The sequence below is a fragment of the Haliaeetus albicilla genome, chromosome 3, assembly GCF_947461875.1.
Source record: "Haliaeetus albicilla chromosome 3, bHalAlb1.1, whole genome shotgun sequence".
Lineage (NCBI taxonomy): Eukaryota > Metazoa > Chordata > Aves > Accipitriformes > Accipitridae > Haliaeetus > Haliaeetus albicilla.
This window is the reverse complement of record NC_091485.1, coordinates 28,569,033-28,590,979: the sequence shown is the minus strand read 5'-3', so window position 1 is coordinate 28,590,979 and position 21,947 is coordinate 28,569,033.

Genomic DNA, 21,947 nt, shown 5'->3' with positions numbered 1-21,947 from the left:
GCAACTGAGTACCAGCAATCTAACAACCCCAAAATTCTGTGACTGAAAACTGAATGAATGGTCAACAATCAACAAGCTGTTTAGAAGGAAAGAGTTGGACCTTGCCCTGCCATTTCCTAACTATTGCTGTGTTGACCACTTTTACCTACTATATCGTATGACCTTTTTAATTTCTTTTGAAATTTTCTTCTTACTGAAAAACGCTAGATTAATTAATTCTCAGACTTCATGCATGATTGTAAGTGTATTTGTACATATGCGTATGTGTCTGTCAGAAGATATTACTGTGAGGTAAATATGCATGACTGCTTAATTCCAGGGAAATAACCTCTGCATCATCTGGCAAGACATAAGTGCACATAGGTTATTATGAACCCTGCAGCTACATTAATTTAGCAAAGTTTTCATAAATGTGTTACTATATTAATGAGGAAACTATTTCTTTCCCTTCTGTCTTGCTTTTGTTTTGTAATTGCATCCCTTCTGTGTCTACATAGCGAAGAAGGTCCATTCATACAAAGAATGAAAAGGTACAGTGACTCATCAAAATAGGGTAATTCTATAAAGAAAAGGTTGTTCTGTAATAAATTGTTGCAAAGTTGGAAATAATTGGAAGCAATGTTCTGAACACTTTCCATAAATATGGCATTCTGGGTAAAGGAATTATTGTTATTTTGGAAATTAATCTAATTTTTGTCTGCACGTTGTCATTTATGTGAATAGAACTTGTCAGCTTGATTTGTTACAATGCCTGAATTGCTTGCTTAATCCCCAAAATATAAATAAAACATTTAATTGCTTTAACTGGGAATGTTAACCTTTTCAGTACTGCTCTCTCAGTGTACATCTCAGGAGCAAGTTTTATTATTGCCTTTACACATTTCAAAATATGATGTCAATAAGGTTATTGGAAAAATATGAAAAAGACCTATTTAAAGAATGGCTCACTAAAGAATCCTAGGGTGTGGGGAACAATACTGCATAAAGATTGAGTCCCTTTCAGACCAAACTCACCCATGAGACATACAAAGAACATATGATTTTTGGAAGTCAGCTCCATTAACTGTAGTGAGCCAATCGCAGAGTTCAAACTTATAGATAGGGGAAAATTATCAGATAATCCTAGTCACGGAGTCTGGGAGTTGTACATTAAGCTCTGTGTTTTGTGCTGTCCCTGAAACAGAAGAACAAAGAGGAATAGTTCAGATTAACAGTACTTCCAATTGGAATGTTGTCTAGGTAGAAGCACTAAAGACTGAGACAGAGTAAGTGCTTCATGCAGCTTTTTGCCAGCAAACAAGAAGCATCCAGCATGCTAACCCTGCCTTCTGGTATAGAAAAACAAGAAGGCTCTTCAGACACTATTGTCCCTTCATGCTCTAGCAATTCTGAGAGCAGATAAATAAAAGATGGGTGGAGCAACTATATTTTACTCTGATAGTCACAGTTGTTCAGCATCAGTAGGGCTACTTTACTAGTACACTGGCAGCTATTGCAAGAGAACTAGTAAATGAGAAGCAAAAAACTCAGGAGAGTTATCAGTTGAACTACAGCTTAAGAAAACCTACAGGCTATCGAGATCTGTTACTGAAACATACTGCTGTGTGAGCACTCAAGTTAAGTTCTCTGAGAAGTAAGAATGGTGTATACAGCCGGAATGTTAGTGATATTTGAAATTCTGGTTTGTGATGCTGTATTGAGCAAAGCCTTTGATCTTATTTGATTATTTTATCTTAAAAGAATTCTCATGTATAATCCAGATGTGCAGTGGCAAATGAAAAAGGTTGGTAAAATTACCCAACTGCTTTTGTAGAACCACTAAAGACTGCCCAAATATTAAGTTTCTTTTTCCTTTGCTTCTGGCTACACTGCTGAAATAACTCCACGTATTTGTTCAAAACATAGGAAATCAGTGTTAGTTATGACTCAGGTAGTCCCATTTACACTCCACTTGATAGCACAAGGATTATTTTGTTGCAGCAGTCTGTAGAAAAACTGGCTCTGATTGACTTTATTTTTCATTACATTTACATTGCTGAATGGCATAAACTGTAATTTAGAATCTTTTTGATGCAAGATTTCTCTGCTAAAGCCATGTGAAAAAAACCCAAAAACATTAAGATGAATACTGTATACTAACTACTGTTTCATTGCTGGCTGATAGTAACATTCAGGGAAGACTGCACTTAAGAACATTTGTAGCTGTAATGCTACTATATGGCAGTGGCAGTTATCAACATTTTGTTTTGTTAGAGATGTTGAGACTGTCTATGTGCAGACCTGGCTTTCAGAAAGGACTCCTATCCCTATACTTTATTCAATTTACTTCTTTCTGAATTTCATCCAAACCCATAAACCTTGTTCTACAGGGGTTGGACTGTTGGAAAAATTCTGTGATCAGCTACACTGTAGTATTTTTAGGCTGGCAAATTGTAACACCAGATAAGTTTTCATATATCTAGTGGAAATTACTTTCTCAAGTTCAGAGTGTTCTGCTTGAAGGTTGCAACTATGTAAATAACACATAAAGATCAGGGAAAATACAATATAATTGTTCTGCAAAACTCATGTCACCTTAATTCATTTTACAATTTTATAGCATGCTTATGGCATGGACCTTAATGATGTTGAACTATTGGCTAGCAGATCAATGAAATATTAGTGATGTACTGTAATCGCATTTACCTTTTAAAAGCCACACACTAAACCCTTTATTTGCATCTTTAGGAACTAGAAATGCCTTGAAGATCCCATGGAACACAGTCATTTTATTTGCTTTTTAGGAGTAGTGTTTGTTATGTTTGTGAGCCTAAGGGAAGGTTAATTAAACTCAATAGAGACATCTTAAAAACAGGAATTATTAAGGCAACATACTTTCTTGCTACTCCAAAAACTAGTGAAAAAGAGTAAAGTGGGGGCTGTCCTGCCAACGGTCTCCTGCTCTTGATCTACACTGACTGAAGGGTCTTGCATGTGTCTTGTTATCATGCAGATGAAGTGGAGTGGCCTGGAGTAAGACTCAAAGAACAGCAGGAGCTGCAGTTCCCAGTTGCCTCTTCCTAATCTTGTGATTCTTGCACTTGGAGGGTGCAAACGCAGTAGGTGTTCTGATTCTTTCCACTATTCTGTTTCTTTCCTTCACCTTTTTGTAGGTCGAAGCTGCAGGCAGGTAGAGGCTGGCTAGCACTGGTCAGGGGGCAGCTCTTTGAGGGAAGACAAGCTACAGCCAAGGGTAACCACAGACCAAAAAGAGCACCACCCCCAGGCACCCGAGTAGGGCCAGCAGAGCAGGGCTCCTGGCAATGGTGGGTCCCACTGATTGCCCAGTGACCAGCAGACAAGCAGGAGCGGGTGGGCAGGTCCCAGCTCAGTGCAGGAAGGGCAGGCAGCAAGCCAGGAGCAGCCTGGGACAGCACTGGCCCTCACCTGCCCTTGGCATAGCTCAGCTGAGGCTGGGGGCTCAGGCCGGAGATTCAGTGGCGTTCCTGGGCAGGGACATGGGGGTTGACATGCCAGGAGAGGTGGTCAGATAACATACGGACCAATGGTGTGCTCAGAGGCCTGACCTTCTGTGACTAAGCTGGTTGTTATTTCAGAAAAGTCACCTCTTCAGCAGGAAAATATTTTAAGTGTTTCATTTTGCCACATTGTTTGGCTGACTCCTCTGGTGCTTCCTCCTGCAGGCACGCTGGCTGATGTGGAAAAAGAGCCTGGGAGAAGTTCAAAGTGAGGAGACTGTCTTCATGTAGATTGCTCCTTCACCAATTTGCTGAGCTGCTGAGCCCTGCAAGCAAGGATTTCATCCCTCCTTTAAGCAAACATATTGACTTTTCCTTCAGTACGTGTGTATGCCTTCCCTTCATTATGGGATTACCTGAGCTAAAACTTGTTCTTGTTAATACTGGTTGAAATATGGAAGAACTTCCCAAGGCCAACAAAATCCCAGACTGCTACTGGAGGAAATCAGGAGAATTTAGTTAAACATCCTTTTCCAAACTGAGTACACCCAACCGTTTAGATTTTACTTTAACTTTTTTTTTTTTTTTTTTAATTAAATAAAATGTAATAGCAACTGCGTCTGTCATAGAGAGAGAACTGGGGAGGTCTCATTCTACTAGAAACTTTCTAGAGAGAAAGAAGCAGGCATGAACTCCAGGCAGTGCCTGATAATAAAAATTTTCTTTTTTCCATCTAGTTATGATTCAGTGCTGCTGATGCCCTGATCTACTTAACGAGGAGGTCTCTTTACCTGAATTATTGTCTAGCAACACTGGATAGAGTCACAGAGGAAGTATCACAGTATCATGCTTCGCTAAGTCAGCTTAAATTGATAGTATAGACACAGAAGGAAAATGCAAAGTTAAAGGCCAAAACTTATTAATTCACTCCATGTTGTTAAGTGAACAGTGTAAGAGTGGGGCTGTGCATACATGGCAATGAGGATTTCACATATTGGTTATTAATGATTCATTGCTGTCATTATTAACCTGCTGTGTTAATATGTGAAAGTCATTTCACCTTCTCATGAGTCTCTCCTTTTCTTGGCTTTACCTTATGTTTGTCTTACCTGGCAAAACCATAAGCAGCATGGGAACCACCTCAGTCCTTGGCTGCAAGCAGACTTTGCACAGGTGTAACTACTTCAGTTAAGAGTAAAATTTCCGTATATAATTCTTTTCTTACAGTATAAAGATAGATTGGTCTCAGCATTTTTATGCCTATAAAGTTTTCATGCCATGCAGCTCAAAGGGTTTATGTTGTTCGGTTAAAAAAAAACAATTGTTGCATGCATATTAAGGTTTTCTATGTTCTGTATGGTATTTAGTGCACTGGGGACTTCTTCAATGCAGCTGCAAGGCAACTAACAATAATTATTATTAGGAATAAAGGCAATTGCTAAGCACTTTGTACTTTTGTAATACTACATAAAAAGCAGAAGCCCATATTCCCTACCCCAAATGGCAATTTATCCTTAGCCACAAAGAGTATTAGTCTTAACCATGCACATCTATAGTATCACTTTTACAGAGCTATTTTAATGCATGGTTCCTCTACTATAGAATTGTAATGGAGGTTTACATGAAATAAAAAAATAATTCCTCCTAGAAGTTTATGAGAGTTGACTGTTCCATTGGAGCCATTATGGTTTATCATGTATTTAAGGTCTTCTAAAATATGAATTATTGATAGACTCCAAGGAGCAATGTTTCTTTATCATTCATAAATATTTATTTGCTGAGTTTCAGAATGGGTATTATTGACCTCATATAGACCGTAATGGCTCCAAGTGGTCTATTATGCAATAGAATAAGACATTTTTAAAATCTTATCTCCTACTTGATGTCCTGGAAGCATAATTAAGTGCTATTAAAATCCAGGGAAGGGGGTAACTTTGGTTATGAAGCAGTTATACTTGCAACCTGCCCTGTTTTCAATGCACACAAATAAAGTCTCAGATTTCAGGTATTTCCACTATCAACACATTCACTGATACTTCCCTAGCTTGCACACATCTCAGAACCTGCTTTTTCACTTTGACCTCACTGAACGCACTCCTTCTTATATTTGCTGTTGTGTTAATGTACGTGACAGGAGGTGTCTGTGACATCAAAGGGCAAATTGTGAGACAAAAGGTAGTTAAAGTAGCATGAGAGTGGTTTGCAATTTGAAGGTGAATGTTCTGACATGCAGTCTGCATATTACACTAGGTCAGGAGACCCTCTTCAGATGATTTTTTTTTTAATCTTTTTTTTTTTTGTGGTTGGGACTGATTTTTTATGTTCTCTCTATATGCTACTGAGTTAAATTATTTTTAAAAAATGCAACTAGTAGTTCATATGCTAGAAACCCATCTCCTTTCTAATTTGTCCCTACCCATCCTAAAAAGCCTTTTTTCTCAGTATGAAGTAATGTTTATAGACTGAAACTTCTGAACAAACTTCTGAAATGTAGGCTTGAATATGCTTATTTCTTTTAACTCCACATGCTGTACATCACATTTCTTCCTACAGGAAGCAAGGCTCAGTGTGAGGGTTTCAAGTACTTTTTACTTTGCATGGTTATAACATAAAATAAATATTAGGTACATTAGTTGCTAAAGCTATGTAACTGAAAAGAGGGTCTGGCATGACATTTATGTGGTGACAAATAGAAAAGACTCATTGATTTATTTAGGAGATCAAACATTTTGAGGAGCTTTGATGCTGGGCATCATTTCCTTAATACCAAGACAACATGGTATTTATAACAACAAAAGATGTCTCTTGGAATCTGAAAATGTGTTTTTATTTTTTTTTCAGATTCAGGGCAAAACTGTAGACCATTATGATAGAATCCAAGAAAGTCTATTAAATATCACACCTGCCATGCAGGGAGTTTAATTTATAAAATAGTTCTGCTCAGATGTTTTTTCAGTAGTATTTATAATAATTTATAAAACAGTAGAGTTTCTATTGAGGAAAAAAAATAAAATGCAATAATTGCTGTGTCCAAGCCATAAATCTCAAGTGAAAACAGCTGGAGTGGGTCACAGATGAATGTATGTATTCTCCTCAGTTTAACTAATAAGCAAGATAGCTGGATAAATGCTACCACTTAGTGAGACAAATATGTTAAAAATATAGGGACCAGATTCTGCCATCTCACTCAGAATAGGTAGTATGTAATTTCAGTACAACTTTTATGATTTTCTTCTGACTTCTTATTGAAGCTTATACTATACAATATGAACAGACATGCCATAATTAGCCCTCAATAATATCATGTTCTTTAAGGAAAACATTCAGGTTGGAGACTATGCTTCCTACCCTGTGCTGTTATTCTTTATTTTGAGATTTTGAGTAATCGTGCATACATGATCTGAAGAAGACCAGGTGCTTCATATTCCTTATTATTCCAAATTCCAAAGTAGGTATCACTGGCAATATAAAACATGAAACACTTGCAGCATTATCCTTATTGGCATTTGAAAGTATGACAAACTCAGGAACTAAAATTTCTGAGTGTGTGAGGGAAACAAACCTCTTCCCAGCTCCTGTTCTGCTGAAAAGCTCAAAATATCTCTCCTTCTCATTCAGTAAAAAATGTCCTAGAAGGCTCCTTTCAACAGTTAAGAGTGTAAGACTTCTTAAATCAAATTCTTTCAGGATCTAATATGGAAAAGCTTCTTAAAGAACATTGAGGTAAAGGCTTCATTTTTTGGCTTTGGGGGATGAACTCACCAGCTTTCAGCTGATTTGATTGGAAATCTAGCTACTGACACAGTTTGCCCATTTCTGTGACTTTTCACTTATGCAAGTTAGTTATAAAAGGAAGAAGAAATTCTGAGATTGTAGAAGAGGTCGAGGGGCAGAAACAGAAGAAAAGACTTTTGAGATTTGTTTGTTTACTTGTTTAAGTAGGATTGCACAGGACGTCACATGTAGTAGAGAAGTGAATAATAAAAATAACTTAAAAAATTAATAATAAATGTTACAATATAGTTGGCAGCAAAGAGTCAAGAAAATCATTCTGATGGTGAATCAGAGCATCCAGAGTACATGTCCTTGGTTTTAATTTCACAGAAAATAATGAAATGCACAAGTACTGTAAAAATAAATAGCTTGCCTGTGACAGCAAATAGAAGAGCCACTACTAATAGAAACATAATTGTAAAAGGAAGGTGAAGTTAAACAAACTGAGTACTGTTACTTGCATTCATTGTCAATAGTGTTTGAAATCAAATAAAAAAGTAAAAACAGAGAAACACAATGTAATGGGAAAGAAGTTTGACTATTTTTAGCTTTCAACAATACATAATAATAAGGATATTTGCTTGTCAAGGTTTTACTTTCTTTAAGGTAGGATCTTCATGGTCTGGGCTCCTAGCAGTATGTTTCTGTAGCCATGGGCAGAGTTGCCAAATGTTCAGAAGTTGTAAATCAGCAGATCTTTGTTAAAGTCAGTGGCGGTGCAGAAATACTAGTATATTTTGCTGGTTTGCATTACTTTTTGCTGCGTAAAAAACTGGCTAGATGGACGAGCCCAGAGAGTTGAGGTGAATGGAGTTAAATCCAGTTGGCAGCCAGTCACAAGTGGTGTTCCCCAGGGCTCAGTATCTGGGCCAGTTCTCTTTAATATCTTTATCAATGGACTGGATGAGGGGATCAAGTGCACCCTCAGTAAGTTTGCCGATGATACCAAGCTGGGAGGGAGGGTTGATCTGCTTGAGAGTAGGAAGGTTCTACAGAGGGATCTGGACAGGCTGGATCGATGGGCTGAAGCCAGTTGTATGAGGTTCAACAAGGCCAAGTACTGGGTCCTGCGCTTGGGTCACAACAACCCCATGCAGCGCTACAGGCTTGGGGAAGAGTGGCTGGAAAGCTGCCCAGTGGAAAAGGACCTGGGGGTGCTGGTTGACAGCCGGCTGAATATGAGCCAGCAGTGTGCCCAGGTGGCCAAGAAGGCCAACGGCATCCTGGGCTGCATCAGAAATAGTGTGGCCAGCAGGAGCAGGGAGGTGATTGTTTCCCTGTACTGGGCACTGGTGAGGCTGCTCCTCGAATACTGTGTTCAGTTTTGGGCCCCTCACTACAGGAAAGACATTGAGGTGCTGGAGCATGTCCAGAGAAGGGCAACAAAGCTGGTGAGGGGCCTGGAGCACAAGTCTTATGAGGAGTGGCTGAGGGAACTGGGGTTGTTTAGCCTGGAGGAAAGGAGGCTGAAGGGAGACCTTATCGCTCTCTACAACTACCTGAAAGGACGTTGTAGCGAGGTGGGTGTCAGTCTCTTCTCCCAAGTAACAAGTGACAGGACAAGAGGAAATGGCCTCAAGTTGTGCCAGGGGAGGTTTAGGTTGGATATTAGGAAAAATTTCTTCACTGGAAGGGTTGTCAAGCATTGGAACAGGCTGCCCAGGGAAGTGGTTGAGTCACCATCCCTGGAGGTGTTCAAAAAACACATAGATTGTGGCACTTCAGGACATGGTTTAGTGGGCACGGTGGTGTTGGGTTGACAGTTGGACTCGATGATCTTGAAGGTCTTTTCCAACCTAAACGCTTCTATGATTCTACTTTCACAGTATAAACTGTCTGTATACATTGGATGTTTAAAGCATCCATTAAACTAAGCTTACAGCTGCATTGATGAAGTAGTGCATATCAGCCAAAACCTTGCTGAGGAATAAGGCTTAATAGTTTTTAGGCAGATAGTTAATATCTCTGCCCAAATGAAATTAACTGTGTAAAATGAGAAAGAAAAATTCTTTATTCTAGGTTTTGCCAACTTTCCAGCATTTCTGTTTTGGAAAGAACACAAGTAGCTAAATGAGTGTGCATAAAGCCCCTCATTCTGACATAGCTATGTGCAGTTGGGAACTATTTTAAACTGTTTTTACCTGTTTGTCACTAATGGTTGATGCAATAATGACAGATGTTCAGTTAGTCAATTATCTGTAGAACATCGTGTAACTAATAAAAAACTCAGAGTCTTCTGGTTCTGATCAATTCTTTCATAGGTAATCAAAGAAGTGTCATAGCTTTCATGCTGAACTTGATTCATTAGTTTCAGTGGTTCCAGGATAAAACTAGGATTTTGTACACATAAGACCAGATATGAAGCTTAATAAATTTTTTTAATGTAATGATTTTTTAATTCTTCTAATTTAAGATTGTAAGTGTTTAATGTTGGCAGTTATTTAGTCAAAAGTTATCCCAGCAACTTTAACTAGCTGCCTTCCCACTCTTTTTTTGATGACTGGTACACGCTATATACATATTTCACAGGGAATGTCATTCATTTCAAGTTGCAAGTTGTGGGAAGGTTTTTCCACTTATTGTCTAACTTTTTCATTTCTTAGTGAGTTCTTTCTCTCTTTCCTTTGTTCTCCACACTGACAGGTAGAATAAACTGGGATTCACAGACTGACAGTTCCCATATTTATTTATTTTGGCTGAAATTTTATAATGTTGCTGGAGAACCTTCATCACTGTAATCTACTTTTCTGCAGTTTGACTGCACCTGCTTCCTTCAAGTCATATTATCGGGTCTATTTCTTTGTTTAAGCTTTTATCTGTTGGGTGGGCCAAAGGTTTGGTTATGCTGACTCAAATCAGACTGTGCAAAAGGACTGTGCCAAGAAAAAGGATCAAGGAACTCTCAAAGATCTCTAGATCCTGAATAGATTGAGAACAGAGAAGATAAACATAAGATTAATACAACGGTATTAACAAACAATACTTTTTAAAAAAAAATAGTAGAATTTTTATCCCATGTTACCTTTTTTTTTGTCAGGCAGAAGGACTACATGGTCTATGTGTTCTCTAATTCTACAGTTTATTTTGGACAGGCTGCTTTTAGCCTAGGAACTGAGGCAAAGAAATCCTTTTATAAACTTGATGTTAGCAACCTGCTAAGGGTAAGAACACCTGAGTGAAGCCAGGGCAGGTGATGTAGGGCAGCAAAGAGTCCACACAGTGCTGCATCCCACCAGATAGACAGAAAGGCTACTTGTCTCCTGAGGCTTTTTTGAAATACTAGGAGGACCAATATCTAACCCAGAGAAAATTGTAAGACAAGCTTAACATCAGTCTAGCTCTCTTTTTTTCCCTGAGGCTGTGAAGTGCTTGTTTTTTAGAAGCATGCAGTATAGAATCTCAGCTATTGTGTTTAGGAAATAAGAATCCATAATCCATAAGAGGATTTTTGGATGTAGCTGTCTAGAATCCTATTTTATTTATTTCTATACTGCCCATCTTAATATCCTTTCTTCAGAAGTCAAAAGACAATAACAAACACATAGCTGAACAAATCCAAGCAGCATTCAGGGCACTTAATGCATAGACAGAAACAAAGCAAGTGGAAGAAAAAAGAACAGCTGAAGAAAAAGAAAATTCCACTGGTCAAGTAGAAAATCTTTACACTGACATTCGTTTTCTGGTAAGGTTTTCAACACTTTATTTAGCTGCCGTTAATTGGCAGATGTCACTTCTGGCTGGTATATTGAAGTCAGTGCATTCAAAACTGTCCTGAGCAGCATTGAGATCCTTTAAACTGACCAAAACATCACTGATTCCATTCACAAAGAATATGCTTTATCTGGGCAGTAGGCATAAATTCTCTGCCTTTTGCTTGACAGTTGAAGAAATTTTCTTATCGGAATATCATTCTGATCTGAACAAGCACAATGGAGTTGAATGTGCAAGCAGTAAAGAAATTTTCCTTTAACCACACTAACTCTTCCAAGCAGAAGTGTCCATCTTTTTCTGAAACTACACTTTGGTTAAAAGATAGGGATAATTCAGAAGCTGTTTCATTTTATTTTCTCTATAAAAAAACCTGGAATAGTTCAAAATGCTAGCACTGAAAAAAACCCAGACATTGCATATAGTTCAGTCTGTCTTTGTATCTCTCTGGCTGTCACGCCAAGAAATCAATGTCATTAACCATAACAATAACACATAGCATTGTGTCTCTCTTATTTATCAAGAAATCTAAGAGCTTTGCAAAAAGTCCTGATAACAGCTCTTGATAATTGGAACATGCAGCATCAGCTTGTCTTTGTTAGATCACTTCTTAATGCCACTCCACTGTACAGAGATTTTTTCCCAGAAATCTCTAACCTTCACGGGTATCATCTGATTTGAAACCTTAATGCAGTTTGGGGATTTCATACAGCTACAGAGAGTGTAAGGAAAAGTTCTGATAAGTTTTCACTGTTGCTGTGGTTATCTCTAATTCTATCTCTGTATCAGTTCACAGAAGAAAGTTGAGTCTGATTTGCTACTCTTTCATTTCCCCTCATTTGGGAGGGATTTTGATTTCTTTTAGTAAGCCTAAATCAAAACCAAAATGAACCGTCACAATATTTAGTTAACATTAACAAAAAATAAAAATCACTGTTTTTCATTATTGGACATTTCTACACTTCTGAGTTCCGGATGAGCAAAACAGTTTGCATTTTGCACTGTCTAGAGTTAGTGTCTACATGAAAGCACTGGAGAAATTCTGTCTGTGTGAACTACAATGACATTTTTCCTGATACCAAAAATCTTTACAGTATAGATTGTTAAAAGGAAACCTTCTGTATACTTTGAGTGCTCATATGAGTCTAATAGAAAATAGAAAACTCTTTTTATGGAATCCCCATCTAACCTGGTTTAACTGAAAAAGTTCCATTGTTTTTAATACAGTTATATTATTTAACACTAATCGTGGATCTGCTCCTGTTAGACTCCCAAGTAGACTTAATAAATCTGAATTATAGACTTGAGATTTGATTCTTCAGTTCACTGAGTCACTTCTATGGAACGAGCTAACTTCACAGTGAAGTTAGTTACAGTGGTCTAAAGTTATTGTCACAGATTAATTAAATAATCCCAGTTTGACCACTCAAACCAGCATTTGGTAAAGACTTTAGTGTAAGGAGTTCTCTGTTTTACATGTCTTTTAAATAAATTGGGTCTATGTCTATTGTTACTTACTCAAGCATAAACCAGCAGCAACTCCATTAATGTCAGTATAGTTATATCAGTTTAAAATTGTCATGCCAGCAGAACCCTTTGTGAAAGTCATAAAACTAGCAGACTGCCACCTAGCATCAGGCTGCAGATGTGATTTTTAAAGGGAGGTGGGTTGTTACATAAAAGGATTCACCCTTGGTTCAAAAGGTGACCTGATAGACCTTGTGAGTCAGAAGAGGTGAGAAAACACCACTAATCTGACAAGAGAAGAGAGGATTAAATCATGCTTTGTACAAGGAAAAGTGAACACGTAGAGGCTAAGAGCAAAGGAGTGTTTATGGCCACTAAATACAGCTAAGAAGTTTTTTAGCTCAGATATTTGTCTTTGCAGCTTGGTGCTCAAAATAAACTGTGTTCAAAAAGCACCGGTGTCATTCCAAAGGCTAGCAGTAAGGCTGATATTATGATAAAGACACCAGGTCTAGGCTGCCTTTTTGTTTTTTTTGAAGTGGTTAAACAGATGCACACACATGCGCGTGCACACACACATACACAGAATAACTATGACCTCTTGGGACACATATAAAAGCCTGACAAGGAAATAACTTTTCCTTTGAGCAATGGCTCATACTGAATATGTTTATGAAGCATCAAACAGCATTTCCTCGTCCAGCTGAGAAAGGATTAATACAAATAGTTGTATGTGTCAGAAGTTTAAAATCGTGTTCTTTAGATGAAACGAACACCATTCCTCACACAAAATCATATTTTAAGAAGGCATAAAAAACCCACACCGAGGCTAATACATGTTAATAATTTACAGCTTTGTTCTTCACTGAGCAGTGAGATAGAGAAAGCAGCAGAGAGCAGATGAACAAGAGGCAAAGACCTTTGAGCAAAGCAGAGGTGCAGCAAGTGCCAATTTCTCTGCATGGCCTACGCTTCGGTTAGACATTTTTCTGTTCCATTGATGCTATAGGATAATTACCCTCTTTATCTGTAGTGACATTCCTGTATGCTCCCCTGTCTCTTACGAAGGAGCGGTGGTAGGACATGCGGCCACCCCTGCACTCCTTTGGGCAGAGGGGGCTGTGATACTAGGAGAAGAGGTGCCACACAGGAGGCTTTGAGACAGTGTGCTGGAACTTAAGCTGCTTTTCACACCGATCTGTGTGTTTTACGGGTCCTCGTGACATTTCGTTTATCTCCTTCTTGTTCCCTCAAATCTCTCATGAGGGAAGCATACTCTGAAAATGCCTCAAGCTGAACCTCTCAGTCTTCCTTAGATATGCTTTCCTTGCTGAAAGTATATAATGTTTATTGCTAAAAACCAAATGTAATGTTAGCATAAGGAAAAGCAGATAAATCCATGAAACAATTCTGTCTTTTTTTCTCTGATTTACTGTAGGACTCCTGTGAACCTAAAGAGCTACGACTATGGCATAAATATAAGTAGGTTTGAAATTACAGTTCCAGTCAAGTCAAATTTAATTTACCCTAAATTGTCACTTAAATAATTTACTGAAAAAATAATTTTGGACTGAATTTCCCTTTATTTCCTGTCCCAATACACACAGATCTTAGCACTATTGAAACAAGTGGAATTCTTAGGAGAAAAATATTATATAGGTTTTTAAATTAATAAGCAAAAGAATGTTGTGTTTCAAATTGTCTTAGCCATGAAAATCACAGCTTTTCATCAGCTGTGGAAATAAATATTCTCAACAGTGAATGAAAGGCATTTAATCTCATATTTCCTTAAAGACAAAGAACACAGGATAGGTGAGGCTTGAGGATGCCTGCCAACACTGCCTGCATTCAATTCTACATTATATCCCTATTCACTGACTTTGATTACATAAACATTGCTGTCCTGAACCTGTTCCAATTTCAATGTATATAATCAGATGTGAAATATAATGGGAGTAATTTCAGAACACACATGTATTCATTATGATGCACTGATACTAGACGTCATCTATTTTCATGCCACTCAAAGTTGAGGCTATTATCACTGTGTAACTGGTCTAGGTTCAACACTGCAGAGCATTCCTAATGAACAAGAGGTCACTGCAAAAACAGGGCATGAAGTAATAAATAGCATGTGAGGGCTGCTGATCCTCTAACAGGAGAGCGTGAAAGGCACTCCTTTTCTCAGCTAGTAGCGTTAAAAGAAGTGCTGTGAAAGGGCCTGAAGGCCAAGTCATGTATTTTAGGAAAGGTCTCCCTGGTTCATCCTCTTCTGTTGACTGAAGGAAGTTCTTTCTGATAGGTTATTAATATTAATATGTATCTTTCAGGTGTTTCTGCATTTAATTAATTGACTCAAAGAGCAGCAAAGTCCAAAATCAATCTTAATGGAAGTTTTACACCTCAACCTATCTCCTAGAGTGATCAAGGGTTTTTTTACCCTTACAGCTGATTTTTATGCTCTTGTCTGAAATCTTCAATGCAGAGATAATGCAGATGAGCAAGCCCTACCCCTACATTCTTCGGGCTGTGAAAAAATAATTTCTGAAGCTGCATTTGGTTAGAACTCATCACCCTGTATTTAGGGAGGAGGTTCTTGTTCTCAGAGGACCTTCCTCACCCGGGAATAGAATGAGTGCCAGGCAGTGTACCATGGTGAAGCAGGCTGCATTATGTTTTACCGTATGATAAGGTACTTAAACCAAGTACTTAGGAAGGAGATAAATGAACATTTCTCCTTCTCACTTCTACAGATTATAATCACAGTCACAAATGTACCATGTTTACAGTTTCTAACGCCTTTCTACATAATATCTAAAGGTGGATATTTGTTTAGAAAAATCCCTCATCTTTTATACCAAAGAAGCATTTATTTTCCTGCACAACCAGTCTTAAGAAAATATTTGAGTGTGAAGGGTTCTGTCATTTAGCAGACAAAGAAATAACAAGACAAAAATTAGAAATAGATGCCAAACAAAATTAGGATTGGAAAAAAGTGTTGGTTTGGTTGGAAACATGGTAATGTTTGAAATATTTTACAAAGGTCTGTGTGGTTTCTCTCTAATGTGTGTTTTTAAACTGAAGACAGAATATTTTCTGAAAAAACGTGCTTCATTTCAGACATTATTTAGTTTCTTTTCTGTGAGAATTACTTCAAGCAGTTCTGTGGCATCCATTGCTCAAGAGCACTGATAGTGTCTTTGGGCCAAAAATCTTACAAACCTATAAATACAGCCAGAAGACCTCCAAAAGTAACTAGTTATCTGCGAGTCATTAGTCAGCAGCTAACTTGCCCGTTCCTGTCAAACTCTTGCTGCCAGCTATTACTTAATCACATACAAACATGCATTAAAAAAAAATAATCTACATAGCATGTTGATACACCACAGGGTCTACAGCATGAATTTATGAGGTTCCTTCAGTATCAGCTTCACATATGATGCTAAATGGAGATATTCAGGGTGACTGCAAATTTTTTCTTACTTTTTGCGCTTAGTTAACTTAGTCCAGTTTTTCTGTGAAGCTTGAGTCTTAATCAATTTCTCTGTGCCCAACTGGTTGCTTTTAATAACACAGAAGTTTCTGCAATGACTGTACATTTTTATACAAATAACTAATACAAAGTAAGGGGTTTAACTCAAGTAAAGCTTTCCATACATGCTACTTAATCTAGATGCTTTAAGGCTTTCCAAAGTAGTAATCAGGTACCAGTGGAGGATTAGAAAAAAAGGTACTACTTTTTGGCTAAAGATGATAAGTTCAGCTCTGAAGTTGCAGAAGTATTTACTTACTTTCTTGACTGCAAGACAGGCAAAATAAAATTCATAAAACAGGATGCTACATCAGCTATGCATCTGTTGCTAGTTTAGAGATTTGTAAAGATGTTAGAAAACCTCTTTTATTTCCCTTTCTTAGTTTAGACATTCTGAGATGCATTTAATACTGTGTATTCCATTATGAACATTCCATTCCATTATGTGTATTCCATATTGAAATATGCACTGAACTGGTAGCACATCTGTGGAACTCTATGTCAAAGGATGCTATGGGTGCTAAAAATTTGTTTGGCTTCAAGAGGAAACTGGACAAATACATGCCAGAAAATCTATTGAGAATTACCAAATACTACCATATCTGGCACAAGAAGATATCTAAGCTGAAATTTTTGGAGATTGGGAGAGCATGAGGGGGAAGTATCATGTAGGCTTAGCCTGCCTTTTCTCTGCCTTAGGTATTTCCTCTCAGGAACAGATTCATGGGCCAGAGCAACAGGACCCAGCTGGACCTTCTGCATGTTCTTACATACAGCAGCATCACCAGCTTTCAAAAATACTTAGCAAGACCTTGAAGGATCATTAAGTCCTGTTTCCTTCATAACTATCCCAAATTCTGTTGCAGAGGTACACAACTACAGTAAGTCACTGAAGAAAGTATTCAGCTGTAATATTTTCTTGGCATCCTTGCCTTTGAAATATACAAAAGGAAGGCATAACACACTCTTCCCAGAATCACCTTTTTTTCTTTCAGATTCTCTATATCCAGAAATTCTTAGAGACAAAAGCATCTCATTCAAATTAGGGACCCTTCTTGGAAGAGCAAATGGCCTCTTGGAGAGTACATTATTCATTCTCCAGAGGACTAGGTAAGGCCATCTCTCATCTTGCAGATAAAGCAGTCCCCACTGACAATTCTGGCTACACAAAGCTATATTTTTCTATGACAAAGAAATTCAGGCACAGAAGCCAGCATTCTGACAGAATATGATAGAAATATAATATCTGTGGCCTAACCTAATTAAAAAGAGGCATATTTGGTCTTGGAATTATTCCATGTGCCTCTCCAGAGAGAAAACTAGTTTATGAGATCTGACAGTTTCAAAACCCATATGTTTTCTTCCTCATTGATATGAATGATGGTGAAGGAAAAATATTCAGGTTTGATAACAGCCCTTTGGTATGTGCTGATAAAAATGATGCAGAATAACCTAGACAGAAGCATGTTCCTTCTTTTGCAGTGGTGAGAAAAAACAGTTTTACTGCACAGCACAACATTTTGCCCTACTGTGTGACTCTTGACTGCATTTGCAAAGTGGAAGGATGGCATAGAGAAAATCATTCATGAACTTGCACATGTTGCTACACGTGTCAGAAAGCTTAAAAAAAACAAGAAAAGGCTAAGAGGCAGGGTTAGACTACCACTGCACTGCAATATATTTTGGCATGAAAAGATGATTTCTGGAAACATCAACATTTTACTGTCAACTAGAATATCTTGATTAGGCTACTAAAGGCAAAGTCCAGACCACATTCCTCACATAGTTATGTCCCAATGTTGTGCTTGTCTGTGCTAAAAAAATGAAAAAGAAAAAAAAAAACAACCAAGAAAAGAAAAACAATAGTGTCAAAGTTCTGATTTGATGAAATGAGCAATGTCCTCTATTATGTTAAAAGAGCAGTCACAATATTGTCTTTACATAGATCCTTCAGCACTGAAAAGGCTAAAGGATGTTTACTGATATTGGCAATGGAGGCATCCTAAGTCTCTTCGCTATTTGCAGAAGATTCCTAACACAGGCAATTCTTATCATGCTTGTTTACATGAAGAATACTTACCTAGAGCTATTCCCTGTCTCTTTGAACAAATATTTACACTTGCAAGTAGCTTTACATGTGTGAGTAGTCTCATGTGTGATTTCGTTAGGGCTTATTGACATGCTTACAAAATTAGAGCAAGTTTTTGTAGGCTGTGAAAAATCTGTACCTTCTCTACCTATTTCTTATCTTGCTAAAACTCTTCTTATGCACTCTAGTGTCTGAGCAAGCCCTGAAGCTATCCAGTATAGACATATGTTTATATCTATTAAAACAACCTAGAAAATATAGATTGAGTGTATTTGGTTTAGAAAATCTGGGTTTGCATTTTTTTCTATTATGTAGCTGATTGCTTATTATTACAAATGTCAGCAGTAAACCAATATTCAAATATGCAATATAATGGTATTTATCGTATGAAAGAAAACTCTTATTTTTTCATGTTGTCACATACTTAGAACAAGAAGACAATTTGTAATGACTGCATTGCCATTACATGGAATAATGTTCTTTACCTCTGCACATTCCTGAATCTGCCAGCAATATCAGATGGATTTTTGAATAGAAGATAGAACAGGTGCTGCCATTGCACAAAAAATTCAAACAAGACATGCATTGCTGAAATATTTGAAAAGAATCCAAAATGTATTGCTAAAAATGTTAAGAGACAAATATATTCAACAAATAACTTCAGCTTTCATAGAGCAACTTGAGGTCTGCCTGCCAGACATACAGGATGCATTTTCTCATGCAGAAGAAGATTCTTTCTGAAAAAACAGAGGAAAAGCTATTGTGTTGTATTCATATGCACATAGAATTTAAGAGTGTCACATCATTAAATTCCATGTAATTTTAGCTTCTCTTTCTTTAACTGATGTTAGGAAATACTATATCTATTCTCACATTTATAGCAGCAACAGGATATGTACTGACATTTTAATGTCAGACTATACACCTTATGGCCTTGGCAGTTTCACTAGCTCTTTGAAGAACAAAAGGAAGGAATTCAATCCTCCCTCTGCTGGACCAGCAGAAAACAGCTACCTGGTTACTTTAGCTGAAACTTCAGATTTAGCTAGATATTAAACTAGACACAGTAAGGTTCTACCTGTTACTGAAAATTAATCATAATAATTTTATTAATTAAATAGGCTTATGTTACCCTTAATTTTCATATACTAATCCAGCATATACTGTTACTGTGAAACTGTGTAAGTCTGTCAGAGTTTTGCTTTGCTCGTTGATGGCAAACCTTTACTAAATTGTTCCTGTGTGTGCAATTGCAGTGAAAGAACCTGAATGAGGTGCATGAGGCCTCAGTTAGATCAAGTAATTACCTAGGGAATCATAGAAGAATAGGTCTGGACAAAGCCTCAGGAGGTCATTCAGCATGTCCCTTTGTTCTGAGGTAGAATCAACTACATGTGTGCCGTCTCTGTCCTCAGATATCTCTGAGTCTTAGATATTCTTAAAGTTCTGTAGTTTTCACACTCATCCCTATCACTAAAGTATTCAGGGAATTATTTCTTTTCATTTGAATGACTTCTAATAACATCTTATTTTGTCCTCAGATATTTTGGTGTTGTTTCTTTTTTTCCCCAAGATCATACATTCCACAGATAAAAGAATGCAGAAAAAAAGTTTTAGAAAACGTAGGATAATAAGACACTTATTACTTAAGACAAACTCCTACTAGTTTCAGTGACTACCTGCTATTATAGTAGAATCCTGTGAGCAATAATTCTGTATTCTTCTCATACACTGCCTTCATGATTTTGTACACCTTGATCACATCCTCGCCCTCCAAACTGATGACGCCCAGCATTTTAGCTCTTCTTCATGAGTCTGTACTCCATCTCTTTAGCCATTTTATCTATTTTTCTCTGTGTATTCACTAACTCTGTTATAGATTTCTTGAAATACAGGCACCAGAACAGCACACAAGACATAGAAGATGCCTTCTGTCTTGGTCTCCGTAGTCTTCCTGAAGCTGTCCAACATTTGGTTGGCTATTTTGGCTGCCATCGAATATTAAGATGGTGGTTTTGGAGAGCTGTCAGTGAGGACTCCAAGTTGTCCTTCCTAAGCTGTAACTGCCTGCAGATAAGAAAAGATTAATCATGTAAACAATGTCTTTTCAGGGATGTCTCAGGCTTCTAGCTACTCAGCAAGGTCAGGGTGGTGCTAAAGCACAGTAGTTGTGTGCACCAATTCAATTTTCTGTATGTTGCAAAGTGATTTTGTAGAAAGAAGAATTCTAGACCTCTAAAGTGACTGAAAAAATGGGTGCATTTTTAAATAGCAGAATGTAAGAACATACTATTAAAAAGAAGAAAAAAACATTTGCAGTTTTGTGCTTCTACTAAGAAAATGAATCTCATAAAGGCAAGCACTGAAGCTCAAGAAGGAAATTAAAATGTCATGTTTTGTTCAGTCAGCTTCTTTTCTTTGAGATCCTACTTCTCATATAAATGGCGATTCAATACTATTGCTAATGCTCATGACAAGATCCTATATTTTACTTCTTAAGAACTTTATGTTTTATTTTTTTAAGAAGAATTAAGTCTCAACTATGTCTTGTCTTTGAAATAGGAAGAAGGCCAGGAAATCTAGCATTATTTGGCATATTTGGAGAAGTACCTTGTATGATGTAGGTGTGGATACTGCATTTGTTAGCCAGTGAATCATGCAATAACATATTCCTTGGTTTTGATTTTGAAGACAATTAGTGCGCTAAGACATTTCAAATAAATCAATGTATCTATGAGAAGAAAAGTTCACACTGTAATGTAATTTACTCAGTGACTGAGTGGCAATGGGAGGGAAATAGCATGGGATGACTGCAGTCCTGGGACTACTTTCATGGCACAGAAGTGATATGCAGTTATTCAGGATGCATAAAAGTAGGTGCTGAAATAAACAATATCCAGAGAGTACGAGTATTCTCAAAGGATAACTCTGTGAAAGTTTAGTGCCTCTAGAGGTCCGGCATATTGTCTCTAACGGATATTGAAAGTGGTCTGTCCCCCTCAGTGCTGATGGTCAAACTATTTTCATTCTCATTGGCAGGGAAACTTGGGGTAGAAGAGAGTAGGTTTCCTGGCAGATGCACAGCACGTTTACATAGTGTAAGCAGCATCTAGGGAAATTATCAAAGCTCTGTCATCTAAAAGTAATAACTATTGGTCTATCATTGGTATCTGACTATAATTCTCCAGAGGTTATGCTACAGGACTACTTTTAAAACCTTGCATCTGCCACTGGTTCTTTAAATCACAGTCACATGATACAGTATGTAAAAGTTTTATGATGGTATTAGTTTTATTGAGCTAATTTAATAAAATTCAACATGCCAGAAGCACTAATAAAAAGAAACATCCCTTTCAGATTTGCTGCCTTGAATAACCTTTGCTACAAAATCCAAAATGCATACTGCTTTAATGTGAACTAATTATTGTATCTGAATAAATACATAATATACCATGGTACATTTTTGATGACACAAGTCAGTGCCATTTTGCCCAAGACAACTGCTAATGGTGACTCATAGTAAACTGCAATTAGAAGGCTCTGGTATGTCATGACATTTGCAGTATGTCTGATCCATGGATGCAAGAAAGGAGCAGTGAATCATATACTCTACTACACTCCATTTCTTTTTGGTACAGAGTCAGGCAAGCCACTTAGTTTGTCTAGCAGAATTTTGCATGTGTAAGGAAAATTGTGTTGCATCTAACATTTTTCTACATCTGTGTTGAGCTACCAGTCACCAAAACTGGACAAGAGTTTTGTTAAAAGCAAGTATACCACCTGATAAAAACATGTGTCTGGTCTAAAAAGGAGCACACCAAATGAAAAAGTTCAAGAATGATTCCCCAAAAAGATTTGCACTCTTTCAAATCCAAGAATATAGCCCAGCTAGTGAGGTTGAGACTAGGAATAAAAATAA